General features: G+C 40.9%; 1 long non-coding RNA gene across 1 annotated transcript in view; it reads left to right on the plus strand.

The window, feature by feature from the left end:
• The first annotated feature begins 19275 nt into the window (after positions 1-19275).
• LOC131381535 (uncharacterized) overlaps positions 19276-20188 on the plus strand; it is a 31607-nt gene continuing 30694 nt past the window's right edge. Inside the window, exon 1 of the long non-coding RNA XR_009210350.1 lies at positions 19276-19334. This is a non-coding gene — a long non-coding RNA (uncharacterized LOC131381535). The remainder of the gene's footprint in view (positions 19335-20188) is intronic.

The raw sequence follows: 20188 nt of genomic DNA on the forward strand, positions 1-20188 counted from the left end.
ACGGGCCTTAGCTTTCTGATCTGGAAAAGGGAATGATAACGTTGCACATTTGGGGAAAATAATTTTTGTAGATACTCCATTTTTGAAGGAACACTGGAGTGTTAGAGGTTAGGAGCAGGGCTTAACCATTTGAAATCAGGAGACCACAACGATCATGATGGCTGGCAAGGCCCGATAGGGAGTCAAGGAAGCTTGACACACAGGGTGTCAGTAACAGTTGTTAAATATTAGCTTCTACTAAAAAAAACAAAAACAAAAACAAAAAAAACTAGTAAGAGCTAATGTTTAAGCTCTGCATGAGTACTGTGAGTTATACATTTAGGATTATATTATAAATTTCTAAAGTGCAAGGCATTTCAGACCCACTATGCCAAGGCCAGGCCTTGCCTCTTGTAAGTGCTCAATCCAACTGAAGCAGATAATTAATAGCAAGGAGGTGGAGATGAAATCTACCTAGTGACTCTGGAAGAGTTGGAGGCTACCAGTGTAAGAAGATAGCTCAGCCATTCTCCCTTTCCCTGAGGGAAAACGTGGCCTGAGAGGAAACCGTGTCGATGCTCAATTACTCTTTCATTTGGCAAATGTTTACTGAGCATCATCTAAGCACCAGCCTCTAGGCTTGGTGGACAGATGTGAAAGTGGACAAAGGCCCAATTCATGACTTCAAGGAGCTGCCAATCTGGTAATGCAAAGAGCTTATGAAGGTCACTGGCGAACCCTCCTCAGAGTCAGGGAGGGGCTGGCACAGAAGTGTCCTGAGAGGAAATATCACTTGGATGTAAACAGGCAGTATCATCCCTATTTAAACTACCTGTCTTCTCACTAATTCACAGGCTAATTCCCTATCAAAGGCTGGTGGTTGCAGAAGAGTGTTGAGGAGATCAGGGAATTATAAGTTAGGCATTGGCAAAAGTAGAGAAAGTACAGAAAAGTACAGAAAGCAAGGTGTCCCCCAAACGAAGGAGAGAAATGCTGGAGGGAAATGTAGCTTGAGCATGAGTATCATTACATTTACCAACAAAGACTTAGGTAAGTGCTTACCTTGGGGATATGTCACATAGAGTAGGAGTTTGTACACCCATCTGCCCAAAGCAATAATGAGCCCTTGGCAGAGGGCAAGCAGTGTCTTTGAGGTGAATTTCTTCCAGACTAGTAGAAATTCATGGAAGCACACGCAAAAGAAAGGCAAGCCCTTAGTGCTCCAAGCCATTGACAGGTAGCTGGGCTCCAGGGGGGCTGTTTCTCCACCTGGTTGTGGGTTACATTCCCCAGTTCCACAGCAGGCAAACAGCCTTTCAGCTTCTCTGAGTGGTCAGCCTCGTGCGTTTTTCTAACCCTCCGTAGATTCTTTCTTGTAAAGGCATTCATCTATTCCCGTGCTGGGCCATGCCAGGACTCTTAATTTCTGCATTTCCTGACAATGTGTGCATGAATGGGCTCTATTTTATTTCCTGCCTTGCCTGCCATTGTATTAAGAAAACCATGAGTGGGTTTTCACATTGTATTTAGAGCCAGCGTATCCCATCTCCTTCCTTGTCAGCTGCCTGCCCTTTCTCCACCTCCTTCTGTGTACTCTCTTGGGTTGAAACATCTTTCTTTCTTCCTTAATACATCCTCATCTCCACTTCCCTGAGTCATTTTTGTTTACCCTATAATCATTTTCTCCACCAGTTAATAAACTGTTTATTTATTTCCCTGTGCAGTGGGTAATGTGGTTTCAATGTGCTTCCTGTCATCTGCCTAAAAGCTGTTATTAAGTTGTGTATTAACAGTACCACTTTTCTGAAGGTGCTTCTTCATCCCGCTGAGAAGGCTCCAACGGGGTTGCAAAGGGCCTTGCCATTATCTGCTCAGGCCCTACTTGTTCACACAGAGAATAAGTGGAGCAATTCAAGCTCTCTTAAAGTCAGACAAATACAAGCCTCCCCTTGCTGCCTTCATGCATGACTGGACCTGCTGTGTGTCTCCTGTTCTCATCTCCATCTGATTCATCAGCATTAACTTGAGGACAGTCAAGACTGCTGAGTTCGCATGGCTGCAAACTTTATTTTCCAGGCCATCTTTGGTAAGCCTTGGATAAAATGGCCAAACCAACTGAATCATAATCAAAATGCATTTTTTTTTCTGCTGCACTTTTTGCTTGGGGTTGTGCTTGAATGACAGTCATACATCAACCTGTGGCCCCCCAGGATCCTATGGTGAGTCCATTGTTGTGGCTTTTAGACTTGTTTCATCTACTATTTTCCCTGAAGAGTCTGATTTTTTGACATTTTTTAATATCCAAAGCAATATATGAAATATGCAAATTAAAAAATGCAGAAAATTAGAAAATAAAATGCATCCCTAATCCCACCATCCAGACATAACTACTCTGGTGATTTATTATGTCTACAATTAGAGATAGACACACAAGGACATATAGTAGTGAGGTGTGTGAGGGGTGAGTGTTTGTGTTTTATACGCTTTTTTATTACAAAATTAGAATCATATCATACATAAAATTTTGTAATATGCTTAACATGTCATGAACATATTTCCTTTTCCCTTTTTTTTTTTTTGAGACAGAGTCTCGCTCAGTTGCCCAGCCTAGAGCTCAACTGCACGATCTCAGCTCACCAGCTCACTGCAACCTCCGCCTCCCGGGTTCAAGTGATTCTCCTGCCTCAGTCTCCCAAGTAGCTGGAATTACAGGCGTGAGCCACCACACCTGGCTAATTGTTTTATTTTTGTAGAGACGGGGTTTCACCATGTTGGCCAGGCTGGTCTCGAACTCCTGACCTCAGGTGATCTGCCTGCCTAGGCCTCCCAAAGTGCTGGGATTACAGGCATGAGCCACTGTGCCTGGCCGTCATGAACATCTTTTCAGGCCAATGAACATTTGCCTGTTTCAGTTTTAATAACTAAATAGTACCTTATTATATCAATGTAGCAGAATTTTCTTTAACTGGTTTCCAGTTCTTGGTTGTTTTGGTTGCTTCCAACTTTTTATTTTATATTCAAAAATAAAGCTATATCATCATGCACAGCCTTATATTTTCCCTAACATAAATTCTTCCAAGTAGTATACGGAGTTGAAAAAGACACATTTTTGAGGTTTAAGAAACATCCTGCCCAATTACCAGCTCTCCTGCCCTCACTGTCTCCTATAATTTTCCCAGTTTACACATTCCCCATTTGCTGGAGTGTGCCCGTTTCTACTCACCCTGAGATTTTTGAGTCAGTAGGAATTTTGCTGTCCAGAGACAGACCTGGACAGGTTCTTGGGCAGACAAATAGCATGTGTCTGGGATCCGGAAATCTAAGACTAACTCTGTGTGACAGTAGATAGATCACAAATCTGTATCACAGTGTTCAGGGGCCCTCAAATAGTGCCTGGAATCCCACCAGCAGAACACTACCCATTCTTCTGAGCCTGCCCAGACCTTGCCTGGCCCATGCATGATGCCTTCCCTGTTTCCCTCCTTCTTTCCTGACCATCTTTGTTTTTATGGCACATAGACCTTGTTTGAAGTTCCAGCATTGGATTCTTTGCCCATCTCTTTCAATCTCTGTATTTATGTGTGCAGATGCTGCTTCTCCACCCTTTCCTAACTTCTTTAGGAAGAAGAATGTTTCAGATTCTTCTGTAAATTCAACCTTGCCTGGCATCTGACAATGCCTACTGCAGGTGATAGATACTTGCTTATCTAACTAACTTTCAGACTAGACCACAGCCTTTTCCTTTAGGCATTTCCAGGAAGTTACATAGTTCGAGTAAAATGGCATGGATGGGAAGGGTGTTTTCTTCACAATTTCTAGAAAACCTAGAGCTGAGTGCTGTGCTGGGGGAGCCTTTTTCGAAGCCTTCAGAGAAATGCATTGCATTGTTTATTATCCCCACAAGGAGTCATATAGCTTGCTATTTTCAAGCTGTGTTACATGGAAAATCGAAGCTTAAATCAAGTTTGCTTCTTGTTTTTGCTCAGTTCCAGTCTCTTGATTTTATTTCCTGAGTTGGAATTAGTAGGCGGAAGGGAACATGCATAACCTGAGTAAAGAAAATAGGATAGACTGTTTACCAGGGTAACTGATGCCCAAGGAGGGCTTGACTTCTTTTCAGACACCTCCTCCTGTCATTAACTTATTCTTCCCACAGCTCTTGGGCAAGCTATAGCAGAGACAGTTTCCCCTAACTTGAATGCTAATCCCCAGGTTGCTTGGAATTATGTTCAAATAGTTTCCTTAACCTTCTCTAATGCTGCGTTCCTTTCAGTTTCCTTGAGTCTTGACATTATTTGGTTGGGTTAAGAGGAGAGAGTTGTGGGTGATATTAAAAGGCATTGTTAAGCTGGGGTGGTGGCTACAATTTGATAGTAATTTGATGTAGTAATAGTACTGTGGGCCATAGATGTGTGTAGATATAGAAATAGCTGAAGATATTGAAGTGGGAGCTCATCCCCACCCATACTTCTCTACAGTGACAATTGTCTGAGAGGCCTAGGACTGTGCAGAAATGGGGGGGAGAGACTGGAAAAAGGGAAGAGTGCAGCTATCTCCCAGGTCAGGCTTTGGGATCAACTGATTGATCAAGGTTTGTGATTTATTAGTTGGAAACAGCCACACTCAAGCGCTTAGCATTGATGGATATTTTTTTCATTACATTTCAAACATAGAAAATGGTCCTTTCTGAATGAGGAATCTGGGGGCATTTTAGTCATTAGTCATGTGAAACTTTCTTTTTCTCCTGGTGTTACAGAGAGAAAAAATGACAAGAACTACCATGCATTCCTTGCTCTGAATTGCTTGTATATGTAACAAAGAGAAATGCTCAAATTCAGTAACTTTATTGGCCTTAGGGTTTGCTTCTTTTTCTATTTCCTATTTCCGTTTTAGTAGCCTTGTTGTATTCAGATCTTCAGTTTTGTGGGAACTAAGGATAACTGAGTGCATGATGTGCTGGGTACATATGTATACACGTTAACTCTCCAGTGGGTCTCTGTGGCACCTATAATAAAACTTAATCCCCTATCATGGTTCAAAGAAGGTGCTCAGTTAATGTTTGATTATTGAACTGAGTGGGATAAGGCAATAAAAGCTCAACTCCACATGAATGGAGGCAGATATTCCAAAAACTGAGGAATTTCAGAGCATCGATTTATCTTTACATACGCTGGTGTAAGACAGATACACTTAAGATTCATTCTGCTATGTGACCTGGTTGCAACCTTGGCCTAATCCGAGGCTACTCTCAGAAGCCATGTACCTACAGCTGGGTGATTTGAAGAGTCATTGTCCTCCTGCCCTGATAGGGTACATTGGATTATAGATCTGTCATGAATTTCCAGTTGACCTGTATAATTTCCAGTTGCACTGACTGTCAGAGAGTTGGTTGCTCCTGCAAATGAGCTCAAGTTTAAAGTTCTCAGGGCTAATTTAGTTGAGCATTTCATAAGGTTTCTTATGGATTCTGTTATGACCGTTATAGTATTGGAGGTAGTGGTAGTAGTCATGGTAACTGTGATAGTTTGTGAAAGTGGTAGGTGCAGCAACAGCGGCTACAGATTGCAGTTTACCCAAGCTTTCTCCTGCATTATCTCATTTATTCTTCTAAAAACCACAGGGGATAGGAGTTATTTTTCTCACTTCAGATAAGGCACTTGAGACACAGAGAGGTTAAGGAACAGATCTAAGTCGACTTAGGACAGTATATTGTAAAGTTTGAACTTGATGTTAGAATTTTGACCTTGATATGGTTTGGATGACTGTCTCCTCCAAATTTCATGTTGAAATGTGATCCTCAGTGTTGGAGGTGGGGCCTAGTGGGAGGTGTTTGGGTCCTGAGGGTAGATCCCTCATGAAGGGCTTGGTGTCACCCCTACAGTACTGAGGAAGCTCTTGCTCTGTTAGTTCACATGAAAGCTGGGTGTTTAAAAGAGCCTGGCATTTCTCTTGCTCCCTCTTTTGTCAGCCATGTGACGTGCCTGCTCCCCCTTAGCCTTCCACCATGAGTAAAAGCTTCCTGAGGCCTCTCCAGAAGCCAGGCAGATGCTGGTGTTATGCTTGTATAGCCTGCAGAACTGTGAGCCAAATAAGCCTCTTTTCTTTATAGATTAGCCAGTCTCAGGTACTCCTTTATAGCAATTCAAAATGGACTAACACAGGCCTCATATACTCTTTGTTCTGGGACAACATAGGAAGTTGGCAAATGGCATCCTTCAGGGAGCAGGTCTGTTTACCAAGAGCTGGTGGGCAAATGCAGTGGTTTTTCAAGAGATGTATGTCTGTGGGTTGAATTACAGCTTGTCTGAGGTACAAACTGCTCCCTGCAAAAGGGACTTGGAATCATTAATATCTCAGAGAATACATATGAAGTATAAAATGCCTTCAAAATATAGATGGATATGCACATGCACACACACACATACAAACAGACCTACCTCATCACCTTTTAAAGGCACAACAAACTTATTTAAGCATCAAAAGCTTATTTTAAACATTTTAAAATTATACTTTAAGTTCTGGGGTACATGTGCATAACATGCAGGTTTGTTACCCAAGTATACATGTGCCATGTTGGGTTTGCTGCACCCATTAACTCGTCATTTACATTAGGTGTTTCTCCTAATGCTATCCCTCCCCCAGCCCCCCACCCCCTGACAGGCCCCAGTGGGTGTTGTTCCCCTCCCTGTGTCCATGTGTTCTCATTGTTCAACTCCCACTTATGAGTGAGAACATGCAGTGTTTGGTTTTCTCTTCTTGGGTTCCTTTGTTGAGAATGATGGTTTCCAATTTCATCCATGTCCCTGCAAAGGACATGAACTCATCCTTTTTTATGACTGCATAGTGTTCCATGGTGTATATGTGCCACATTTTCCTTATCCAGTCTAACATTGATGGGCATTTGGGTGGGTTCCATGACTTTGTTATTGTAAACAGTGCTGCAATAAACATACTTGTGCATGTGTCTTTATAGTAGAATGATTTATACTCCTTTGGGTATATACCCAGTAATGGGATGGCTGGGTCAAATGGTATTTCTAGTTCTAGATCCTTGAGGAGTCGCCACGCTGTCTCCCACAATGATTGAACCAATTTACACTCCCACCAACAGTGTAAAAGTGTTCTTATTTCTCCACATCCTCTCCAGCATATGTTGTTTCCTGACTTTTTAATGATCCCCATTCTAACTGGCGTGAGATGGTATCTCATTGTGGGTTTGATTTGCATTACTTTAATGACCAGTGATGATGAGCTTTTTTTCATATGTTTGTTGGCTGCATAAATGTCTTCTTTTGAGAAGTGTCTGTTCATATCCTTCACCCACTTTTTGATGGGGTTTTTTTTTTCCTTTAAATTTAAGTTCTTTGTAGATTCTGGATATTAGCCCATTGTCAGATGGATAGAATGCAAAATTTTTCTCCCATTCTGTAGGTTGGTTGTTCACTCTGCTGATAGTTTCTTTTGCTGTGCAGAAGCTCTTTAGTTTAATTAGATCCCATTTGTCTATTTTGGCTTTTGTTGCCATTGCTTTTGGTGTTTTAGTCATGAAGTCCTTGCCCATGCCTGTGTCCTGAATGGTATTGCCTAGGTTTTCTTCTAGGTTTTTTAAGGTTTTAGGTCTTACATTTAAGTCTTTAATCCATCTTTTGTTAAATTTTGTATAAGGTGTAAGGAAGGGATCCAGCTTCAGCTTTCTGCATATTGCTAGCCAGTTTTCCCAGCACCATTTATTAAATAGGGAATCCTTTCCCCATTTCTTGTTTTTGTCAGGTTTGTCAAAGATCAGGTGGTTGTATATGTGTAGTATTGTTTCTGAGGCCTCTGTTCTGTCCTATTGGTCTGTATATCTGTTTTTGTACCAGTACCATGCTGTTTTGGTTACTGTAGCCTTGTAGTATAGTTTGAAGTCAGGTAGCATGATGCCTCCAGCTTTGTTCTTTTGGCTTAGGATTGTCTTGGCTATGCAGGCTCTTTTTTTGGTTCCATATAAAATTTAAAGTAGTTTTTTCTAATTCTGTGAAGAAAGTCATTGGTAGCTTGATGAGGATGGCATTGAATCTATAAATTACTTTGGGCAGTATGGCCATTTTCATATTGATTCTTCCTGTCCATGCGCATGGAATGTTCTTCCATTTTTTTGTGTCCTCTTTTATTTTGTTGAGCAGTGGTTTGTTGTTCTCCTCGAAGAGGTCCTTCACATCCCTTGTAAGTTGGATTCCTAGGTGTTTTATTCTGTTTTGTAGCAATTGTGAATGGGAGTTCACTCACGATTTGGCTCTCTGTTTGTCTGTTATTGGTGTATAGGAATGCTTGTGATTTTTGCACATTGATTTTGTATCCTGAGACTTTGCCGAAGTTGCTTAACAGCTTAAGGAGATTTTAAGCTGAGATGACGGAGTTTTATAAATATACAATCATGTCATCTGCAAACAATTTAACTCAAGATGGATTAAAGACTTACATGTAAGACCTAAAACCATAAAAACCCTAGAAGAAAACCTGTTTTCCTAATTGAATACCCTTTATTTCTTTCTCTTGCCTGATTGCCCTAGCCAGAACTTCCAATACTGTGTTGAATAGTAGTAGCAATGTTTCAAAAATGAGTTGGAACTTATCCTGCTTTCTGAAACAGAATGTATTAAACTAGTCTTCAATTTTGTGAGGGCAGGAATAGTGTCTGTTTTATTCCTATTACATCTTTAGTACCTAGCTCTGTGTCTATTACACAGTACATGTTCTATAAACATTTGTTGAATGAATCCATGAATAAACCAAAAATCACATCTAAATAGAACATAATGAAGTGTAAAGCAGTTATTGTATTTTTGATGATCTCATATCAAGTCAGTGGAGAGCTTGAAGTGTTTGTGGTCCATCTCTATCTTCACTTTGTCTTTTTTTAAAACTCATCACTCTTCCCTGGATCTTTGTGGAAGCACTTATTTAGCCATAAATCCACAGTTGCTAAAAAATCCAAGTTAAGATCCATCTAAACCCCATCTGATTTGTGTGGCCTTCTGCACTTTGGATTATTTTTCTAAGTAAAAGGAAACCATTTGCTTGGTGACAATCCACTGATTTAAATATACCTTCAGGTGTGGATTTCCCATAAACTCAGTAACCAGCCCAGCCTATTTGTTTGGCTTTTAATTTTGAAATTTATTAGCTCTTTCTAGCCATTCACAGATTTAAGCTTATTCTTAATTGTTTCATTTTTATGCTTACCCCAAACATAGTAAATCTTAATGGCTGTGCTTCCAACAATAAGAGGGAAGGTGGTAGCTGAAGGAAAAATATTCAAAACACATTAAATTAGCAACAATATAATAACATTTCCAAGCTGTTCATAAGAATATTTATTGACTTTCAAAGAGTAATTGTACTGAGACATTTATTGAAGGGAACCTCCAGATGGATACATTCTCCCCACCTTAAGTTATTGTCATAGCATGTTTTCTTTGTCCATCTCTGAGTCATTCAGAACTGTGAAAATTCTGTTTTACCACTTTAATTACAGAACTGGTTGAGAATGTATTCTTTTGTTTGGCGGAATTACCAACGCACTCTATTTGTTTATGGCTCTTTGAGAAAGCCATTTTAATAAGGTCAGATTTGCAATTTAAATGAACTTTAATATTTCTTGCAAAATCTAGGGCTGCTTATTTATACGAGGGGTGAACATGGTGGAAATTTATGGTTTAAAAATACGTTCTCCTGTTTTGTTTTCCAAATGGTGCATCTCAGGTGATAAACGCTTTTCTCCAGGAAAGGGCAGAAAATCCTAATCAGGGAAATAAATCATGACTCTAAATGGTGTTTTTAATACTATATTTTTCTGCTTCTCCCATTAAAATCTCTTCCCCCAGCCCCTATTGTATTCATAAATAAATAAGACTCAGTCACTATCAAATGGGGTGAACTCTTTGTTCTGCTTCTCTCCTTATAACACACAAACAAACAAGCAAAACCAAAATGAAGACAATTCCCTGAGCTTTAATGAGTGACTATCTGTTGAATTTAGCTAATCATACTTGATAGAAAGAGCTTTAGGCAAAGAATCAAGCCCTGTACATTTACCCATCAAAAGAATCTGTAACTGAGAGTGTCAGACAGGCCACTTCATGTTTGAATCCCTTCAACACAGTTTTCTCTAGGAGGGGTGGATGTTAGATAAATTCTTTCGTTAATTTGCTGAGATGTAGTTTTTTGGTTGGAGTGCTATCCTTTCCCTGGCTTGAACTCTGCTGTCCGCTTAATAAGAGCTCTAAAGATGCTTGTTGGAAACGCAATGAAGAATAAAACAAAGGTTAGAAGATTGGAAGGAAACTAAGTAGTGAGGTTTTCAGCCACCCATGCTGCAATATTTGACAAACTTGGAATAGGATGACTTTCATATATTTTTTAAAGAAAGGTAAGACTAAGATTAGAGACGAGTTATATAATTTTTCTATTGTCTTAAAAGATACAAATTTGTCTGCATAGACATAAGTCTACCAGGAGCTAAATCTCAATAAAATGATAATCACTTATTCCTCTTCCTTCCTTCCTTCCTTCCTTCCTTCCCTCCTTCCCTCCCTTCCTCCCTCCTTCTCTCCCTCCCTCCCTCCCTCCTTTCTTTCTTTTTTCTCTTTCTTTCTTTCTTTCTTTGTTTCTTTCTTTCTTTTCTTTCTCTCTTTCTTTCTTTCTTTCTCTTTTTCTTTCTTTCTTTCTCCCTTCCCTTCCCTGTCCTTCCCTTTCCATCCCTTCCCTGCCCTGCCCTTTCTTTCTTTTTCTTTCTTTCTTTCTTTCTTTCTTTCTTTCTTTCTTTCTTTCTTTCTTTCTTTCCCTCTTCTTTTATTTCCCTCCCTCCCTACCTCCCTTTTTCTTTCTTTCTTTCTTTCTTTCTTTCTTTCTTTCTTTCTTTCTTTCTTTCTTTATCTTTCTGTCTTTCTTTCTCTTTCTTTCTTCCTTTCCTTCTTTCTTTCTTTTCTTTTCTTTTTCTTTCTTTCTTTCCTCTTTGCTTCCCTACCTCCTTTCCTTTCAACAAATTACTATACTCAGTTCTACCTATGTAAAAGACTCCTTGTGCTTTTGATCTAGGTAACCCTCAGGCTACCATCTTGTCTCTCTCCTTCCTTGCACAGCCATGTCTAATAAAAGAATAGCTTAATTTCCACTTATATTTCCCCACCTCACACTTACTCTTCAATCCAAACAACCTCCATGTCCACTTATGACATTTTGCTGAAAGTCTTCCTGCCAAGTTTGGCCAGACTCTCATAGTTGAAAATCCAATGGACACACTCTCTTCTTGGTTTGTGTGACTTCTCTTGACAATAGGCCTTGTTTTCCCCTTCCCCCTTCCTTACACTTGTTCTCCCCACCTGTTATGTTTTGGTCTTACTCATGAATCTGGCTATTTCTTCACAGTTTCTTTCAAGAAGAAAGAAACATTAAATTTTGAGACCTTAAATGTTGGTGTTTCCCAAGGTGCTCCAGCATCCTCTGCCCCTCTCACCCATATGCTTTCCTTGGTGACCTCATTCGTGCTCAGGGCTTTTGCTTACATGCTGCAGGAGAAGTAGTGCCATGTAGAATCTGAGCTGTGGTGAGACAGGATTCCCACTGGTTCCCATGGCTGCCACCTTTATGAAAGACCCACAAATCCATTCACCCAAATCAGAAACCTGAGTTCTAATCCCTTTCCCTCACTTACCTCACATCCAATTAATAAGTCACCACTTTCTGGCTCCTTACAACCTTTCAAATACAACTCCCCTTCCCCATTCCTCCTGTCCTTGTCTTAGTCCTGATTATTTATTCTCACCTAGATTCCTCCCTACTTCCAATGAGGTCTCCAGTTGCAGAGCCATCCTCCACCTATATCTAGCTAGAACTTTTGAAAACATGAAATCTGGACACTCTCCTGCTCCAAACTTCCAAGGTTCCCCACCTCCAAAGAAAACACTTTTGATATAAAGTCCAAATTCCTTTAGCTCTCTCTTTTTTTGTTTTTTTTTTTTTTTTTGAGATGGAGTCTTGCTCTGTCACCCAGGATGGAGTTCAGTGGTGCAATCTCGGCTCACTGCAACCTCTGCCACCTGGGTTCAAGAGATTCTCCTTCCTCAGCCTCCCGAGTAGCTGGGATTACAGGTGCCCACCACCATGCCTGGCTAATTTTTGTATTTTAGTAGAGATGGGGTTTCACTATGTTGGCCAGGTTGGTCTTGAACTCCTGTCCTCAAGTGATTTGCCCACCTCGGCCTCCCAGAGTGCTGGGATTACAGGCATGAGCCACCATGCCCAGCCTAACTCTCTTTTTTATTGCTGTCTTGTTAAATGTAATTGTCAAAAAAATGCGAAGAACTTGGTCTGTATGATACTGAGTCTATGGAATTTGTTGAGATCCCATTTTGCGAAATTGTACAGGACAATTTTAAAAATTAGATCAATGTATGCCTGAAAAGAATAATTTCCTGTAATTGTTTTTATTGATAAAGATTAGAAGTCACTTTAATTTTTCAATCTGGGAACTTAAACTTCTTCGATCCTGGGAAATTCATTATTGCCTTTCCCTTCTCTTTATGTTCTCCTGTAAATTAGAGTTATTAGATATAAATTAGATGGTTTCATCCAATTCACTACATTTTTGACCCTCTTGTTGATATTGCCCATCTCTTTATATGCCTGTGCACATCCTGCATGGTTACTTAGCAATGCCTTCTAGTTAATTAATCTGTTGTTTAATTTGCCCACTGCATCTTTCATTTCATTGCCTGTGTTTTGTATTTTTGCAGTCTTATTAGATTCTATTAGAAATCCATTTTTTTAAAAAACCTAATGTTCTGTTCTAACATTCGTTATTTATTTTTTCCTTTGTTCTCTTTAATGATTTTAAACATACCAAATTATAGTTATTTAGGTATTGTAGGCACTTACTGTTCTTGGAGTGCCAGTTCTACTGTTTATTGCAACTGCTGATTCTGCTTAGGATGGTATATGTCTTGGGATTTTAAAATTTTGATTATGAACTTATTTCCAGTGGCAGTTGTTTTTCTGTGGAAGTCCTATATGTTTGATTGTGACGATCACCTCCTTTTTTTCCTAGAGGACCCAGAAGTTTCACTGTTCCATGACCAGTTTGATGTTAATTTCTCAGTTTGATATTTCTGAACCATGTACCTAAAGTGAATTTGAATTCCACACTTGTCACAGTACAAGCTGGGTGGTATGATTTTTCTCATAGAAGACATTATCTGCCTCCCAGAACTAGTGTGGCAGTGACAAAGAGGCAGAAATCCAAACTACTTAGCCTAGTGAACAAGACACTTCCTCACCTGGCTACTGTCCTCTCTGTAGTCCCAGCCTTTGTTTCTCCTACACACAAGCCCATCTCTACTTCCACATCAAACTTCAAGGATCCTGCTTCATCATACCACTGGGCCAGCTTATACTGCTCCTAATGTCTGGAATGCCATTTTCCCTTTTCCTTCTCTACTGGATGGCTACACGTTCTTTATAGTGCAGATTGGATGTCATCCCTCTTCGAAATCTTCAGTTGACTCTCTAGAAAACTGACGTTGACACACTCAGATTGGGATGGAGAGAGAGTATGGACTCCACAGATGTTTGAATAGTAGTATCAGCAGTATACGGGATTAAAGGAGAAGTAGGATTCAGAAAAATTTCCATATCTTTAGTGTGAACACTGTAGTGTGCAGTGATATTGTTAATTAAGATAGGGAATCACGCAGAGAATGGGGTCAGGCAGGGGTAGATTTTGGAAGGGGATGAAAATGACCTTGGCTTTGAACATACTGCTATTGAAGTGTGTACTGGTGGATGTAGTTAGGAGTCATTGGAAAATGTCAGTCGGAGGTCAGAGGAGAGGTTGATGGCAGACAGTAGTTATTGGACCAACACCCATCCAGCTGCAAAACTTTCCTCCCCATCTCAACTTCCAGATTGTTCCTTTAAAATCCACCTCCCTCATGAAGCCTAGAAGGATTTTCCAAGACCAGTTGTAATCTCTTCATCCTCTGAATTCTCACAATCTCATGTCTGCAATACCCATTGTACCATATTTGGCAGTGTGTGTGTGTGTGTGTGTGTGTGTATGTGTGTGTGTGTGTTTTATGTATATTTGTGTCGTATGAGGTTTCCCACCTTAACTGTCACTCCTGGAGGGCAGACACAAAAACATGTTCATCTTTGGGAGCACCAAAGTGTCTAGTACCATGACTTGCATGTTGATGTTTGATACACAGCTGAAAAATAAATGAATGGGCAAATGTGAAGGTGAAGCCCTTTGATCTCACAGGTGGTTGACGCTGTGGAAATAGAAGAGTTTCTTCAAAGGGACAATGAAGTGTAAAAGGAGAAGGGGCAAGGGGCAAGTTCTGGAGTGGACTAAGGTGTAAAGGCAGGCAGAGGGACAAAAAAGGAGGAAGGAGACAGAGAAGGGTATCCAAGGACACCAGAGGAGAGCCAGAGGAGGGCCAGGGGAGAGTGTCCTGCTAGAAGGCAAGGGAGAGGGGGATGTCAGTAAACAAAACAGGTTCAACTGGGTTAAATTCTACATGTATATGATTTGTCTTTGTATAGGTTCCCTCATGCCACCTTTCACTTAGTAAAGTGCTATAAAATTATGCATTCATGAATGAATTCATAAAGGGCATAAAGAGCAAAATTTTACACAGGATTTGGAAACATTGTTCAACAGGTCAGTTCTAAAGACAGACTAAATTACACATCTCCTCAAAGCCATTTATGCCTCTTGAATGAAACTTAAGTTCGGCCTGACCTTCGAGGCCTTCCAGATCCCGGCCCCACTCATTCCCTATAATGGCACTCGTTCAAGTTCAAGCCACTTCATCCGCCTGCTCACTGTTCTCTAAGTGGTTCCAGAGTCGACATGGACCAACACCCATCCAGCTGCAAAACTTTATTCCCCATCTCAACTTCCAGATTGTTCCTTTAAAATCCACCTCCCTCATGAAGCCTAGAAGGATTTTCCAAGACCAGTTGTAATCTCTTCATCCTCTGAATTCTCACAATCTCATGTCTGCAATACCCATTGCACCATATTTGGCAGTGTGTGTGTGTGTGTGTGTGTGTGTGTGTGTTTTATGTATATTTGTGTCGTATGAGGTTTCCCACCTTAACTGTCACTCCTGGAGGGCAGACACAAAAACATGTTCATCTTTGGGAGCACCAAAGTGTCTAGTACCATGACTTGCATGTTGATGTTTGATACACAGCTGAAAAATAAATGAATGGGCAAATGTGAAGGTGAAGCACTTTGATCTCATTACAGTATCTGGGATCAAAGTATGTATAGAGTGTATCAAGGTGGCCCTAGAGAGTCCAGCAGATCAAGAAGTGGCCCCAGGCCAGAGACATCACCATGGGGACAACCATGTTCCCTGGCAAGAATTAGGCTTGCAGATTTGATTTCAAGTGAAAACCATATACTTCACATACCAGAATGAGAGAGGCTCATTTGAGATTTTCTATGGTTCAGCCCTGGCAAAAGTTCAGTCACCATGAACACAGTCACAGTGCATTGTAGGTAGCTAGAGGTCAAGAATACATAAACACACTTACATACATGCATAAAGATGTATCCATAATTTTTAAAAAACATATTTGACTCATCTCAGAGTCTCCCAAGGATGGGTTGAGGTCCCACAGCTGTTCACCATGGAGTAGAGGAAAGCCAATGTGAGAGCTCATTTTATGTGTCAATTTGACTGGGTCACGGGGTATGCAGATTAAACATTATTTCCGGGTGTGCCTGTGAGGGCGTTTCCAGATGAGATCAGCATTTGAATCAGTTGGCTCAGTAAAGTTCACGGCTCTCCCCAGTGTGGGTGGGCATCATCTAATCCATTAAGGGCTTGGATGGAACAAAAAGCAGAAGGAGGGAGGATTTGTCCCCTTCCTACCTGCCTTGTTGAGCTGGGACAATGGTGTTCTCCTGCTCTGGGACTGGGACTTCCACTATCAGCTTCTCTGATTCTCAGGCCTTCAGACTCAACTGAAACTATACCATTGACTCTCCTGGGTCTCCAGCTACCAGATGGCAGATTGTCAGACTTCTCAGCCTCCATCATTATATGATCCATTTTCTCATAACAAATCAGAGAGCGAAATCAGAGAGGAGAGAGAAAGAAAGAAAGAGAACCAGAGAAATAGAGCCAATTGGATTATATCAGTTTGTTCTCATGCTGCTAATAAAGACATAGCAGAGACTGGGTAATTTATAAAGGAAAGCAGTTTAATGGACTTACAGTTCCACATGGCTGGGGATGCCTCACAATGATGGTGGAAGGCAAAGGAGAAGCAAAGGCACTTCTTACATGGTGGCAGCAAGAGAATGTGTGCAGGGGAACTCCCATTTATAAAACCATCAGATCTCATGAGACTTATTCACTACCACGAGAACAGTGTGAGGAAACCACCCCCATGGTTCAGTTATCTCCACCTGGCCCCACCCTTGACACTTGAGGATTATTACAATTCAAGGTGACATTTTGGTGGGGACACAGCCAAACCATATCAAGGATATTGGAACCCTGAATAATATACCAAGCTTACTCAAAAAAGCATTTAGGGCAGCTCTTAACAAATGCCTGCTGCAGTTTGATCTCTGCAGGTGTATATGGGAAAACCTGTATCTGTGTCCACCAGGCAGCCAAGTGCTTGTGTAAAGTACTTGGGAGATGTAACTTGGATCATTTCAGAGTGTTTTTTTGGAAATCACTGAAGCCCTACCAAAACCCACTTTGAGTTTTGGTGTAATTCATGATAAGCTCTTCCTTCTCACAAGAGTGTCCAACCAATGGCTGCTTCATTTTCTCTCTCTTCATTTGCTTTTCCCACTCTTATTTTCTCCGTTTTTGTTTTGAGACAAAAGGGACATTTGGATATAAATTGTTGATGTTCATACTTAGATCTTATTCTATGTCAAATGCCCTGTCAATGGCAGTGAAGGTGAGGAGTCACAGGCAGGGACAAATGAGCAGGAAGTGCAAAAAAACATTCTGACCAGGCATGGTGGCTCACACCTGTAATCCCAGCACTTTGGGAGGCTGAGGCAGGTGGATCATGAGGTCAGAAGTTCAAGACCACAAGGTCAGAAGTTCAAGCCTGGCCAACATGGTGAAACCTTGTCTCTACTAAAAATACAAAAAAATTAGCCAGGTGTGGTGGTGGGCACCTGTAATCCCAGCTATTCAGGAGGCTGTGGCAGGAGAATCGCTTGAACTTCAGAGGCGGATGTTGCAGTGAGCTGAGATTGTGCCATTGCACTGCAGCCCAGGCACCAGTGTGAGACTCTGTCTCAAAACAAAAAACAATAACAAAAAAAACCCCCATGATGCTATATGGGCTCAGGTTCTGGATACATTATGATTTTTTAAACAGCAGATTTCTAGACCTAATCACCTGCATTTGGATTCATTTATGTCCCTAAAGCAGCATTTAGGGTCACTAGCTGGCAGTGAGGTACACTGGCTGGAGTATTTCACAGTGTATACTATCTGCACTCGGGGATAAATTAATGAGGAAATTCCAAGCTGGAGGGTGTAGATAGGCCGGAAGGAGCACCCTAAAACATGATGTTTTATCCATAAGCAGCAAGGCTGCTGGAGGCACCTACCTACCTCAGAAAAGCTGCCAGTCAGGGAGAAAAGGAATTGTTTTTTAAAATTACTTCATATATTTGTAGGGGCCATAGAAGTCCATGCTAACAACAAATACATTCACCTATCTTTTCAAAAGAGGAATGATCCTGGGCTTACCTCTAGTAAGTTTAAGTGTATGGAGGAAAATAGCCCGGAACATCTAAGAAGTAATGGAATCATCAGTGAATAAGCCGCTTGGTGTTGCCACAAATAAATCATCCAGGAGCAACCTGAAAGCTATTTAAAATTCATAGTGAAGGGGAACAAAGTCCCTGCAATACATCTTGATTTTGTTAATGCATTTGATACCACATCACAAAATTTTACTTATGAAATTAACTGACACTGGCTTGGATGTGAACAATGTCACAGGGATTGATAATTTTCAGGGGGTCTGTAAACAAGGCATGGCGATGAATAGTGTGACATCCAGCAAGTAGTAGTTGATTAGTAGGGGTGCCAAAGAGATTGGTGTTAAGCCTGATCATATGCAGCAATATTATTAATGGTTTCCAGGAGAAAGCAAAGAGAATGTTAATGAAATTTGCAAATTATACAAACTGGGGTGGTGCTGGAATAAATCCAATAAGAATGATGGATAGAATTTATTCCAAGAGATATAGACAGGCTCAATATATGGGTAATAAACAGCAAAATGAGATTCATTTTCAAAAAATGCAAACTAGGAGAGATCAGGTGACAAAATAAAAGAAAAAAATGATTCCTATAAGGGCACTAACAACTCACTTAATCTGCAAGATGTTCCAGGGTCCTTTTTAGTTGGTACCAATATAGCTCTTTACCTCTTTTTTTCCATCATCCTTTCCTCTTTGTTGCCATTCACCTCACATCCTTTTCTGTAACCTCCTTTACTAGTCCATGCCCTTTCTCAACTCTATGCTTTTGCAAATGCCATTCCTTTTCCTTTTATTTCCATGTGTAAAACCTGATGCATTCTCTAATACCCTGCACGTTGTTCATCTTCCTTGTTATATGGTTCTCTCCTCCCCTAGAAAGCCACTTTCTACACTGTAAGGCTATCTTGCTTGATAAATGCTTTCACTGGGGCTCTGTAATTGCATTATGACCCTGGAAAGGAAGTAAGGGTAGTGGCTATGTACATGGTCTTCAGGGTCAAACAGAGTCAGGAACCAGGATAAGTCTCACATCAACCACTTACAGGTTGCATGACCTTAGGTGAGTTTTTAGATGCTGCCAAGACTCAGTTGTTCTGACTATAATATGGGTACTGTTTCAGGGATTTAATAACATACTGTAAAAAGCTTGGCCAGTTGATTAGCCAATTTTCACTGCCAACCATTGTTCTCAGTAGTAGCTTTTGCTTACGACTTTTCATTTTTTTAATCCATTAACTGTTCAATAGCAGGAAATTTGGTAGTTTTAAAAAATATTCCTCCTAGTCCCAGGCACAGTGTCTGATGCATAGTAGGCTTTTCAGGGAGCCAGTGGGTAGTACATTAGCATGGTTTTTTTTCTGAAGCTATTAGAGCCATTTCTTTGGCTATATGGATTTTGGGCTCAGTGGAAACATGGAGAAGCTAGATAATTTACATATATTTTCAATTTCTTTTACAGGTGTTTCCGAGGGAAAGCATGTGACATTTCACCTGAGTTATGTATTGTTTCAAACATCCAGTGGAGGGTTTCTGGTATCTCTCTTGAACTCTGGTGAGCTCATGTCTGAAGCAGTATGGTGAAGTGTGAGCCAGATGTAGCCAGATGGGTTGGGAGCTACAGAGGGGGCAGGCAAAAGCAATGTGAAGAATGCTCAAAGGGCCAGCCCATCTGATTTACAAAGAGAAGCATTGAGGGTGTAAAGGCATGTATACAAATACCTGCAGTTATCCAACACATGGGGACCCTGAGGAGGAAGCAGCATCTTGGCACTTTATAACACTTGGAATTAACAATTTGGACAACAACTAAAAAGAAAAACATGAATCCAATATTTCTGATGCCAGTAAAATCTGCTTGGCTCTGGAATACTCATTTTCGGTGAAGTGCAGCTCTCTCACATGCACAAACTTGCTAAAAACAAAGCGATGAAGCACCAGGAAGCTGACAGCCAGTCATTTTCCGACACAATGGTATGTGTTGTCTGATATGCTGGAAATCACCCCCACCTGCCTGTATTTGTTCACCCGCCCCAGCCTCTGTCTCCCACACATCTGCCAGAAACTTAGTATTAGTTAGTTTTTGCTGAGAAACAAACATCTCAGCTGATGCTGTGTGACAAACATGGGCCAGTAGGTCAGCCGCAGTTTGGCTGATCTAGGCTGAATATGGCAGGGCCAAGCTGGACTCTAGTTGGGTTCAGGTTGACTCATGGATCCTTGGGACATGCTGTCCTCATGGGAGATCACAGGACTGTAGGCCATCAAGCCAAATCACACAAACCCATTTAAAGCCTCTGCTTGTATCACATCTGCCAATAGTCCACTGGCCAAAGCAAATCACATGGCCAAGCTCAACAACAAAGAGGCAGGGAGGTATAGGCAGCCTACATTATATTTTATGGGAGA

The sequence above is a fragment of the Hylobates moloch genome, unplaced genomic scaffold (genome assembly GCF_009828535.3).
Source record: "Hylobates moloch isolate HMO894 unplaced genomic scaffold, HMol_V3 SCAFFOLD_16, whole genome shotgun sequence".
In the NCBI taxonomy this organism is placed as follows: Eukaryota; Metazoa; Chordata; class Mammalia; order Primates; family Hylobatidae; genus Hylobates; species Hylobates moloch.